The 13,814-nt window shown below is 37.4% G+C and overlaps 1 protein-coding gene and 1 long non-coding RNA gene across 6 annotated transcripts in view; one reads left to right on the forward strand and one right to left on the reverse strand.

Moving 5' to 3' along the window:
- LOC145964452 (uncharacterized) overlaps positions 1-13,814 on the reverse strand; it is a 160,800-nt gene that overhangs the window by 72,034 nt on the left and 74,952 nt on the right. The window lies entirely within an intron of this gene.
- The window catches only part of Unc-13 (protein unc13 homolog), a 92,482-nt gene that overhangs the window by 13,334 nt on the left and 65,334 nt on the right, over positions 1-13,814 (forward strand). The gene's annotated exons all lie outside the window — the stretch shown is intronic.

Below are 13,814 nucleotides of genomic sequence, written 5' to 3' on the forward strand. Positions count from 1 at the left end.
ATGTACGTATTTTATTTTCGTGCAACAATACGTTTTAGTCCATAGTTTTCAAGATGAATGATGCCGCAAAACACGATCGTGTCCATAAAAAAAATATCCAATTTCATCCAAGCCATCGATCTTCCTCACATGTCCTTCTCGATGGATACGTGATTATAGTTAATAAATTGCGATCGGACGCAGAACACTTTAATGCGCAAGAGCATCTCGTTTAATTTCAAGCGAAATATAATAGATAACATTGTACAAGTGAAAATGATAGTGAGCAAATTAATCGTCCTAATAACACATAGTAAAAATTGAATAGACTTGTACAAACATATTCGCGTGTATGTACATTCGCGCTATTTTCCCACTGAAAATATCCTTTCTCCCTCTGCGGTTTCTCGCCAAAATAAATATTGAAGAGATATATGATTTCTTGTTTTCTTTTTCGCTATTCGACCCGTAGGGAAGCTAGTTATACCGTGAATCGCAAGAGCTTGTTCTCGTTATATGAGAATTTTTCAGATGTTGCATACGATTTTCCAAAATTCAAAAATGCACAACAGTATTTCCTCTCTCGGGGATGGCTGAGTTAATATTAATATTATGTACATGCAAGAACGCACAGACATAATGATATGTATATTTTAAAATATTAAAATAAATACAGTAAATACATAAATATGTACGCGATCGGATGTAGAATGTTTTAATGCGCAAGAGCATCTCGTTTAATTTCGAGTTAAGAGAAAAGAAGCAAAAAAGAACTTAAACTATATAAATTATAAAGTTAATTAAGATTCCGAGAACAAAATCCTGAAAGATTTAGCGAAAGTATGCAACATATATTCGTTCTTTTCTAATTTATAAATTACGCTCCGTTATTCAGGAAGCTCCGCAAGTAATTCTTCCGCGACCATGGTCAATATTTTTCTTCTTCATTCATCGATGTATCCGAACTATGAGACTGCTGAAGATCGGAATCCAGATTAAACGGAATCCTTGAATTAGCGCGTTCCTTCCAGGGTCGTACTTATTGCCTCACCTTGGGAAACGTAAGAAAAGGAGAGCGCGCAATAAATATTTGATCAACACAGTGAAGAGATATCTTTATTGTTAGAAGTCGGATTGATGCCATGATATAACAATAATGACAAATATGTTTGCAAAAGAGAAGAAAGAAGCAACTTTTACGAAAAGAAAAACGCGAACATAAAGCCATGTATCACGTTTTATCGAAGTTATCTCTTTTTGCTTCTTTGGAACTCTATCTACATATATAAATATTCACGATTCTGATATTTTAAATATTACAGAAGTGATTTTTTGGGATTATCCGACGCGCGCAATCTTGCTTCTAATTATTCAGTTAGCGATACTTTAATTTATGTGAAGAAAAAAATAATATATATGTGTTATTTTAAATTCTATCTAAATAATAATTGCGAATCCTATGCAGTAATTCTGTATAATATTTTTGCATGCGTAAACATGTTCCTTCATTTATTTTTTCAAATTCTTATAGTTTATTCCTTTTTTTTCTCTTAAAAGTACCATTTTATAAGTCCATATTTACTACAAGGACTTTAGAAAGGTTGCCTTAGATTAATAATAACTGCTTTAGCACGTTTTTCTCTTTCTTTTTCCCTTCTTTATTCTGATAAGCGGATAAATTTAATTGCGTCTCGTTCCATGCGAAATGTTTTGCTTGGAACTTGAGGCAAACCAGAGACGAAAAAGCACGATTGCGCGATCGCGAGTCAGGATAACAGCTGACATTATTGCGCTTCATGGATATTCAGGGCCACGCTGTAATCTCTCCATTTGAATATCCGGTTTGTGGCATCTCTCCCGGGCCTGGAGTTTGTACTGTACAAGGTGCAAGGGGCAATCCAGCCACTAATTCGGTAGAAGCACGTAGACAACTGAATATTCTCTATTCTTCCTCTCCTCCTCTCCGTAGTAAAATCGTAAATTTAACTTATCATGTCGGAGAAGAACATTTTTTATGACGCTCACGTTTTCGATTTTCTCGATTCACTCGATTCTTGAATAAAGCCGACAAATGAAGGTACGCGTCAGTACGTCCGCAATGTGACAGCTCATTAGAAAAATTAAAAAGGATATTACGGCGTGGTTAGAGAAATACGAGATGGGAATCTCGCAATGGGATTATCGAGAATAACGAAAGGGGAAACTCGGTTTTATCACATCACGTATATCCACTTTCGTTTCCGACGAGTCTTCTTGTCAGGTTGATTACAACAAGAGTCCCTCACGTTTTTCCCTTCGTCATCGAGCGTCGTCACCTCGCCCAGAAACAGAAAGAACATCATTTACGCGGGTTTAGGAGTGAAGTAAAGCAACTGGGAAATACTTTCGTGGCTCGTTACTTGATACTTTGAGTACACGAGTCGAACGGCCATTAATCGATCGCTTCGTGTTCGAGGCAACGCGAGCCGTCTTGAGATTTTCGAAAAATGATCCGTTACGATGAGTTCGAGGGGAAAAATTCTCCCATCGAAGCAAAGGTTAACGATCTCGAGATTCGCTCTTTGTATTGATCTATTTTGCAGTAAATATGTGTCTACGACACAAACAAAATTGATCATGAGACTTTAAGCTTTCTCGGACATGGCAAACCTCGGGACTATTATTATACTGCCGAAAGTTGCGGAGAAGGGTACCACTCTTAAATATAAAGTGAAGTAAAGTTTCGATTCATGAGTTCTTCAGCAGTTTGAAAGATTGCTCCCGTTACCGTCAGCCCTCGCGGCGCCGTTAATCGGTTCACTAACTGTGAATCGTTGTAAAATTGCTGAAGTTCAACGCTTAAACTTTTTCAAGTCTTATGTCTACAGAATTTATACTCGATAAAATGACGTAATTTGATTTTTGGAGGGAAGCGAATATCGTTAAGTAACTAACCATCATTATATTTATTATGAAAATGGATACCTTAAAAACCGGAAAGATACAGATACCGTCGCTCTGGCTCCAACCAGCCACGACTGCATGCTTCTCTCTTGTTCATCGGAGCGAAACGAGGAGCCAAGAAGCGATGGATAGCATAGAGGGTTGAAAACTAATTGTTCCGTTGGTTGACTATTCCGAAACACTAGGGACAGAGTAATGGACTGGCCACGTTTGGAACTGTCGTATACGTATAACAGCTAGACAATTCACCGACATCGATCGAGGTCAAGTAAGCCCGATGAACAAAACGATGAGTTTATTCCTCCTCGACCACGTATATCCGTCGATCAGTTTGCCTGACACGCAGAAATAATCCGGTCATCACGTAAAGTCTCGCGGTCTGTCTGTTGCCAAAGCACTGAAATTCTACGCGTTTTCTTAGTTTTAAAGGATTACTTACTTGTTGAGCCCTCAATCTGAGCCAATGCGATTTGCAGTAAACAGCTTTTGCGAGGAATTCGAAGAGATTAAAGTTTTTGATTGAATTTCCTCAATTCTGATATCAGTCGCCACATACGATGTTCTAAGATCGTGCTTTTTATTTGAATATTATATTGACATTAATACATGTATAAATATATGTTTATTATTCATAACGGCTACGTTTGACGAGATTTAGTAAATAATCCGCAACTATGTGAAAGCAAATTATTGCCTCATTCATCTTGCAGGACCCGTCGCTTCTCTTGCAAACTTGGAATTCAGGCTTTGCTGGATGGTTTAGGGATTCAAGGCTACAAGTTTTAGGATCCTTCCTTCCTTCCTTCCTTCCTTTTGAAAAGGCAAATGGGTTAACGGTCTCAAAGCAAATCGATTCCTCTTCCCATTATACGTGCCGTTCGGTGTCGACTTTTTGTTATCGACTTCCTTTCGATCCTCCAATTCCTCTACAACTATCGCCATCCGAAAAGAAAATGATTGCCATAATTAATCTTCTAGTTCCTGCACAATCATCTTGCGATAAATTCTTTATTTTAATAAGCAGCTGCGAAGCTTGTGTTTTCTAGCTATAATATCTCGTGAGTCAAGTGCAAAAAATTCGTAATTAAAATTTTTGCCAATAATATAAATTATTCATTTCAATATTGCATTTATCGTTATCTCTGGTGCGCAAAAATTTCTCTATCGATATTTTATATATAATAGCACTATGAATAAAATATATTTATGTTAAATTATTATATTAAATATATATATTTTACGTGTTAAATTGTAAAATTTGAACTATGAATATTTTATTTGCAATAGGATATTGTGCAATTTTTCACGATTATTCTGCATATGTAGATAAAACAAATGGACATACTAACGACATCCGCCATATTGACGCGGATGGAAGTTTAACAAATGTATATCGCGTCGCGGATGCCTTGATTGAATTAATTACGAGAGCGTAAAATATTCAGTCAACGTTGACCGTAACACAACGGCCAAGTGGACCAAGCACTTTGTTATGTCGGATCATTTGAAAGTTTTAACATCTGTTGGCCGAAGCACTGCGGCAAATATCTGGGCGAAGCTTGCTTTAATCCCGTTCTTGTTACCAACAGGAAATTAATTAATAATGTTTATGGATAACGGGTAACAATGACTGCCCGCGTGATACGCCTCGTCGTACTCTTGATCGCGGATATATAAATTTAAATATTAAAGCATTGTTATATCATCGATAATAGCAATCACGAGTGTGTGATTGACATTCGTTAGGCTCGTAAAGATACTGAACAAATATTGAATTTTCGCTCCCGCGACTCTCGATTTGCTATGCACATCGTTTCAAACCATGTATTCGAATAATCACGATGTCGTGTGATGATACTAACTCAATATACTGTATATGTATGCATAATATGATCCGGGATAATTCCGCCTCGGAGGGATACGTTTAACCGTGCCTTTTGCGTGAATATATGGATTCGGGCCGCGTGTCTCGGTGATCATCTTCGGAAATCATTCGTCGCGACATCATTAAACCTATGTCACGTTCCAGTGTCAAATAATGAAACCATCGAAGCGAACAGATATCTGTTGGTTCTCAACTGTACGTTAATAATTTACCTCGCTAACGAACTTGCACGTCGTAAAGATACGAGTACATAATCGTGAATGCAAGTTACAATACGACGCGAAGCAATGTTACCTCTTGCCGCAGTATGTCAGAACCTTTTTAATACACGTGTGCGTAGGCGTCCCCAGGTTACTGATAAAATTAATTACATGCGTTCGGAGATAAATGTTATATTGTTTGCGCGGCAAAAGTGTCGATAACAGAAGCGAGATGAAACACCTTACTGAAAAGGCCACACGTGCCACGAGAACTGTGCGCGAGGGTGCCCTTTTCGTGAACAATGTAAAAGTTTCAATTAAAACTTTTATGTCACTGTGGGGCACATGTGATAATTAATTCGTGCTTAATTCGCATCCGTTTGTCTGCCATTTGAAATATACGAGCGCCTTCGCGCAGAGTTTTGTTTCCTCTCTCGGGACGTAATAATATCCAATTCAGAATTTCATTCGAATGCATCGCGCGGGTACGCAAAATTTTACGATTCATCTGAAATAATCGGAATGCGTGCGAAATATCGCATTGCTTTCCCCGTAAAAAAAAAGTACCGCTCGAATTTATTGTTAAATAATTTTCACGTATATGATTTTCTGTAGACTAACTGCGCATAAAATAATTCTTTCAACCTGAAATATATCCAATAATTATTCGCATTTTTCTTGTTGAAATATTTCCAATAATTATTCACATTTTTTTTGTTGGACATTTTGCGAAAAGTAATGCAAATAAAAACTTGAAAGCACGGAAAGTTTCCCCCGACATTTTTTTGGCTTTACGAATTTAAAATGAATTCGAAAGCAACTGTCACACGATTGGAAGTCGGCCGAGAATGCAAATCCACGATTGTTCTTTTTCCTCGCGATGAACTCCAATGAAATCGATTTTTTTTTCTAATTGTGGTAAAGGCTACGGTCAAACTGGAAGCATATGGTGAAAAATTGTCCTCGCATCAAGTCAAAGTTTAAATCGCTATTTTATAAAGGGGAAAAAGTTTTTCTTCAGCTTGAAGCATAGCGACGAGAGGTCTCGAGAAGAACAAAGGGAAAGAGGAAACACTCCAAGGAATATTTTCAAAAGAAAATTCTTACGTCGAGACGCAACGAAAGCCTTAAGAGAGAATATCGCTCCCCATACAATTTCTGCGAAAAATTGCGAATTCTTTGATAATTCTTGTGAATAAAACTATGTACATATCTCGATGTTTAATAAAAATAACATTGGCTCTTTTATAAGTTTCTTTAGAATCGATTTATCTGATTACGAATGCGAAAATTATTATGCAACAATATATAAATTTAATCGTTTAGTCTATCTTATTTAAATAAATACGAGCTGCATTGAGTCTTCAAGTATCACGAGCGTTTGAAATTTTTAAAAGTACAGTTATTTAAGAATTTAATTTAATTTAACGCTCTAATTAGTGTTACTACCTGCGTTATTTAGTATCTTGCAGTGCATTTGAGAGCCGCTAATAATTTTCTTTCGGTCTTAACTGTCAAGTAGTCGCGTGTGATTTAATAAATCGAGATTTTAACTTAGAGATGATATTAAATCTATAAATTTCTCCGCACAAATGCACAAATTTCTCCACCGTCACGCGAATTTTAACGAGATCACCCGATAAAACGCTCGATTATGCCAATTATCTGTTACAAGCATGAATATCGTGAAGATACTTTTGTTCTAAAACAAACTTTATAGCGCCTATATCAGCGCTTGTTCAGAGATTAATTCATAACTCCACTTGATAACAGCGCTTTGCCGACTCTGCCCGTATCAGCCCGAGCAGTCATAAACCTCCGACCGGAAGTTAAGGCACACCAACGTACACATTCGCTGGCGATAATACACGAGCTTGGTATTGCGACTGTTTGTACTACGCTTCTGGATACAGACTTAATAAAATAAAGTGCAATTATGTTCGAAGCAACTAAAGAATTAACGGCGCAATATCAATTGTAAGGCGCATTAATCTCATGCATTTCGATCAAAAATCGTAATGAAACATATAGCAATTCGATTTATTTCCTTTCCGATACAGAAGAATTAATTAATGATCACGAATGATAAGTAATGGAGCAGTGGAATTCTTATAGCTTTCCCAAACGGGTCAGTTATTCACGAACTTCTCCAACTGGAAGTGGAAGACCGATCGGCACATGTGGCCTGATTCCTCGCATTGATCAAATGCATTCGCGTGAACGCGCGTTTCCCAAGTTTTGACATAATTCTATCCCATGCGACATGTCGTCTCGCGGAGATTTGATCATGGACGGCTTCTTTCCTGACCGGAAGCAGGGATGATTCTGTTATGCTAACTATTGAAACTGTTGCTCGAAGCGATGTCACATGCTTTATCTTTGTCTTCCGGTCGCTCGATTGGTCGAGCGCGCACAATGCTTATTCGTGTGTATCCTCTTCAGAGATATACGGTTCCTTTTTGAAAATATACCAGCAATACGTCTCTCGATCACCGATGAGAGGCTTTAGCTACGAAGTTGGATGAGCACTCTCAGAAAAAAGAAAGAGCTACTTTAATTCTTTCGAGACGAAAAGCTTCTATCTAATTCCAAGTTATCGATAAAAGCCTTTGCCGGAGTTATTAAGAATCAAAAATTGAATTCTATGATATTGTCAATGATTACTGGTGTATTTTAGGACAATATTATATTTAAAAAGAAAGCTATAATTACATATAATAATTATGTATATATAAACTTTTAATGTTCTCTAAAAATATTAATCTAATGACATATAAATACATCAGAAGCTCTGTTCACTTTTCGTCCTCCTTATTTATTAAAGCATTATTCCACTTCGCCTTTAGAGTAACGGAAAACCACAGTCAGGCAAAGTGTAACGCAATTATTTAGCGAGTAACGCGAAACTTTCGACTTGTTTCTATGCAAGATACGTAGATGGTTTCCTTAATCCCGGGATTTCGGAAAACCTGGGACTACCGTCCTGGCTATCCGACCATTTTGTCCTTGATGCCGGGAAAGTTCTTCCTCCCTTCGTGGCTTCATCGTGCGTCCGAATTGCAAAATATTCAGTAATTTCGTGGAAGCTTCGGTCCCTTGCGGAAATTTTGCGAATCCCCCATAAGCCGAACTGCAGCTGTTATAAAGGCTTTAAGTAGGGTCGGATTAAACAAGTAATTGCATTCATCTCGAAAATTAATAAAAAAATGTGAGCCACTGCTACGTGAATGATAGTACCCTATACCTTTGTGCGCATTTTATTCGCGTCTTTTCTGCGCGTTTATCCTGATGAGCAAACAGGCGACGAATGCAGAGAAGTACGTGTCATTGCGACAACATCTGTGCGTTTTGTGCAAATACTCATTGTGTGTATAAACGGCATTTACTCACTTTCAGCTTTTCATCTGCATGTCTAGTGAATAATTAGGTAAATACTTTGTAGCTAAGTTTACTTTGCATTGTGAGTCTGCTGCGTCGTGACTCAGCCCGCGATGTTTTCTTAGGTTTCTTGCAGAATCGGAAACTCGAGAAATTGAACTCTCTGTTTGCGAATAATCTCACTCGCTGAATAATAGAGCTATCTTCACTGGCGTGGCACGATTGAAGGTATAACGTATGCATTCAACATCGCAAAAGATATTTAAAGGGTCTTTAAAATTTAAAGAGCCTCAAATATCGATTCGCGAAAATGTTTTTAATCACAATTTAATCGTAATCAATGTGACAGAGGCAAACGTCATTGCGAGTTCTACTTTCTTTTCTCGGACACACGGTTACAATATTGATCTATAGTAACGAAATTACGCTCGCTTGCTTGAAATTACATTTAAACTCGAAAGGAAAGAGGAAAGTACATGGAGTAAATTGAATTCGAGTCCACGTCTTACAGGAACACCTTTAAGGAAAGGAAGCAGTGGCATGTATAGATGTGTGCTTTATTTAGCGACGAAGCTCGACTAATTACGAAGCACACAGCTTGATGGATTCTCTCGGCTCGTCTCCGCTCATGGAAGCTGCCACTGGATTCGATTTTCTCTCGTTAAATAAAAGGACGATTAGTTCTCCCCTCGTGTACACATGCAACACACACACACACACACATACATATCACAAGCACGCATGCACGCTTGCATTTATTACCCGATGCTTACCCATTCGAACCAACATCGATAACGAATTAATTTAACACTTTGTTCAATGCCACTAAAAGGATGATGAAAATCCATACCCAGGGACGTATTATAATTTTCTGCAACTTTTCACAATTATGAGAGAATTATGGGTCTCGAAATTCGACGATCCCATGATATACGCCTGATTCGAGAACATTGCAGTTTCTCAGTGACATCATCGACGACTTTGAAATACTCTCTCGAAAATTATTGTTAGACATCGACCCAATTCGGAAATTCGACTGTCGTCAGCTAATCAATACTGCTACAAAGAGAGAGAAAGAGAAAGAGAGAGAGAGAGAGAGAGAGAGTAGAGAGAAAGTTTAGCTATCTCTCTCCTATTGGACATTTTATATTCTTGCCGTGATTATGCAGATATGTAGCATGTTAAAATAAAAGGCGATTTTCGCGTATTTTTCGCATATTTTTAATACCCTTTTTCAGACAGGTAAAAATCGAAGCACTCGATGTAAAATTCTACATATAGATTGGAACACGTTGCATTGTTATATCTACGGATTACTATTAAAAAAGAAAAAGAGTTGACTATTTGTAAAAAATCTCCGCTTTAGCAAATTCTCAGCACGACGGAAAACTTCAACGACTCTTCTTTACGACTTGATATCCGAATCGGCCGATCATAGGGGAATCATTGAGAGGAAAGGTATCGAATTGAGTTTGACATTAAAAGAGAACTCGTAAGAAACGAATTTGAGAACGCGTGATACGGAAAATTTGAAGTGAGAGAACATTTTACGGCGCTATTTCGTCTTAGGTTTTATGAAGGAATTCTCCATATCGATCCGCGCGATATCAGATAATGATACCTGTATTTAACAGTAATCACTATTTAGTAAAGATTGCTCTTCTAGCCAGTATCTAATGATTTTCTTCACAAGAGGTCGCGATCGATATAACACGTGCCGCTGTTATTAAGCTCTATTTAATCGCCTATGTGAAATTGCGTGTTAGAACGTATGCGTGAGGGTTACAGAGCGTACGCAGCCGTCACGTCATTTATCGCAAGCCTGGAATTTCAGGGTTGCACGCGTCCACGAGCAATTGTGCTTCCACGTTTTAACCCTGCCATTTCTTTCGCCCTAAAGTCGATCTTGATTAAATATAAAACTAGAACACTTTGATTATCGGTTGTATTTTACGTGTATTATAATTTATCTTGTATCTTGTATTTATTTAAGGGGTTTTTAATTTTATTCAAGACTCTTGTATTCGAAAATTAAAAGGATATTAGACACGCAAAGATAAATTTATGAACTTCTATTTTTTGACGAAGAATATCGTTGGTTATTTTCATAAGATAAACATTGGCATCACAAATTTACTTTGAGGGCAAACGATAATGAGCGTTACGATAACAAAATAGGATTCCCCCTCCCGTGTCTCCGATCCCGACGAAGAAACTCCTTGATTCTCTTCCCGCAGGGGGATGCTTACCCTCCCCAATCACTTTTCTACCCCTAAAAGTGTTACCTATCGATCCGTTGATCCATCTCATTTGCATCCTTACAATCTTATTATCATGTAATCGATATTGGACAAAAAAGAATGTAACGCGGTTTTCTTTTCCCTAGCTGTAATGTGACAAACGTTTAATCGAAAATATTATTTTTCTTTACATTTTATCTATATATCTTAATTACTGCAGATTTTATCTTCTTTTCATTATACGATATCGATCGCCGGAGTAGGGAGTTTTGTTCGAAAACTTGCAGGAAGCTAATTAATCATACTCCTCGCATTTACAACTTTGTATTAGAATACTCTCATCTACGTAAAATATGAAATCGATTTGGATCTTTAATTATCGCGAAAATAACACGCGAATAATTGTTAAAATATTATTTCACTGTAATATTGTAATTAATAGAAGACAGAAGATAGAAATAGTATTAATGATTATCAATTTTTTGATCGACTTAATTTTTGCTATGTTTTTATTATTTGTGGAATTTCTTTGGTGGAATTATAAATATATATAGTAGAGATAGAGAATTACAACATCGAGGACATATGTGTATCGTTCATAGCGTTGCGCTTTTCTCATTCCTGTCCGGTTGTATGCGGTATAATTCGAAATCGATAACTCGAAAGTGAAACGAAGCAGTTACTGATTGACAATACGGGCTAACGATCATTTCCTTTTCGTAAATGTGCCTATTATTTGAATATCCGCTACGATTTGCTTTTCTGAATACCAACGATAGCAATGAAATTATACAATTGCGTAAAATTTCGCCCATTGTTATTCGATTGCGATAACAACATATTGGAATAATAATGCCAAAAATTAATTCTCCCGAGATTTTAATGTTTAAAAAGTTGTTTTGACACTAACATCCCAATATTATAGATTTATTAAATCAAGATTGAATTCGTCGCATACATATTATTTAACGAGTGAAACGATACGAAAAAAACTAAGGAAAAATCGTTGGACAATAATATTTATTCTGAATCGCAATAATTTAAAAATTGAGCGACTTTTCTTGATTTTGTTCGACGCGATGTATTTGTTAATATTTATATGAATGAAAATCTAGAGTGGGTTACATGAATGAGAACAATACGTTCCGTAAACAATATTTTACACTCTCTTTCTCTTTTATATACACACACAATCTCTTAACTTTCGAAAGTCACGAATGAATGAGGATTTTAGTCACGCGAGCAGGAATGTCGATTCGAGAGGAATGAGATAGAGACAGAGAGAAAGAGATAAGAGAGAGAGAGATACAAATATTGCACAAAAACAACTCCGAAAAGAAGAGAGAAAAATCGTCAAGTCGAAATCTCTTTCGAGCCGAAAGAGAAATTGTCTCGGAGGAATAGGATTCTAGAGCGAGGGAAAGCAAGCACATACTCAGAATTGTGAGGCGCAGCTGTTTAGTGAGAGAGACAAATGTCAGACAGGGTGAAGATTTACAGGAAGAAGGAGAAACCGCGCAGATAAGGAGGACATGAGCACTGAATTCAGCACGTATATCATATCAGGAAAGCACCAAGAAGAGATGCAGAGAGAGAGGGAGAGAGGGAGAGGGAGAGAGAGAGATTCGCACGCGGTTTCGGAGGGCGGCTGGCGAATATTGATCCCCGACGAGCGGGAATGAAAGCTGGGTCTGGGGAAACCCACGGGTCCGAGATCACGCTCCGCCTGCCCTTTACGTGCCCTATCCGTTATAGCGTTCGTTAGCGTAGCGAGCGAAATTCGAAGGGCCATCGCGGCATGGAAAATGGTTGGTGAAACGCCGGTATTACGGTCCATGTATGTGTAATACAAATCGTCCGTCATAATTATTATTGACGGCTTGGTAGACACGCGTCTGCAGATCCGACCCCACAAAACACGCAACCCCCTGTGTGCGGTGTTACCGTTAACCTAATTACGTGCGGATCGCGCGAGCGTGAGTTACTCGCGCGTTCCCGAGGGGGATTCAATTTGCGCGGAGAAACTTGGATACTCGCGGAAATAAAGTTAATATTCGCAAACTCACCAAACAGCCGAGACATGACAGAGTCGTGCAACTTTAAAGCTTACTTGAGGTTTATACCAATTTTCGATCATACGTTTGCCTATAAAGCAGTCGCAAAGTATTTGCAAAGTATCACGCTGCTTTTATGTATTTACACAGTTATATCTTGTTCCCAAAGAGGATTATATCCTGAGACATTTAATATACGGAATATAAATATAATTGAATTGTTTCTCTGCAACACTTGATATATAATCGTAATATACTTCCATATGAACTTTACTTATCTTGAAAACACAATGTCCATTATTTAACTTTTTTAAACTATAATATTTACGCAATCCTAATTTATATTATTTAATACGTTATTATGTCATAATCTTATATTTTTCCATTTGTAGATTTATTTTATCATCCATTATTTTCGAAATGCATATATTGCATTTTACAATAACGATTCTATTACCGAGTCTCCAGAAGTCATCATTTTCTAATGGAATTCTTAAAAATTCGAGGACAATCAGAAAGTTCAATTTCCTGATACGATTCGGTTATTGCAGCAAAAGGAAAAGCAACGTATCGTCAGAATTGTGCGAGCTTTAAACTTCGGTGGATCGAAAACAGCTCTATGGTATGCCGATGAAAGATATATATTTTTGTGGAAAGAAAGGAAGCATCTCGATCACGCTTGCTGGAGAAATACTTCTTATAAAACTCGATCTTTCGAATGTCAAAACTTATGAGGAAAGTTTAACGAGAACGTTGTAAAAAAATTATTCTTCGTTACATGGGATTAATTGATCGCAATATTACCTCGAGCACACAAAACAACAAACTTGTGCTTGTTCTACATCCATGTCTGATAAAATAACAAACAAATAATCTTTTGCGAATGTAAAGAGAATATACAATGCAAACAATTGCTTTTCAAAGCAAATAGAAATTACATTCGAGGTTCAATGCTCGAATGTTATTGCTCGGAGCATCGAGGAACGTATCTCTACCTGTCAGAACCTGGCTTTTTCAATTTATCGACAATACACGCGCAACATCCGTGCAGAATCGAATTCCATTTCACCGTTGGTCGCCGCACTCCTTCGGAAATCATGATTCGTTTTACACTTCTCGGCGGGTTGCAAAGTGA

The sequence above is a fragment of the Camponotus vicinus genome, unplaced genomic scaffold (assembly GCF_025532165.1).
Source record: "Camponotus vicinus isolate PSW18456_S1 unplaced genomic scaffold, iyCamVici1.0 SCAF_1, whole genome shotgun sequence".
Lineage (NCBI taxonomy): Eukaryota > Metazoa > Arthropoda > Insecta > Hymenoptera > Formicidae > Camponotus > Camponotus vicinus.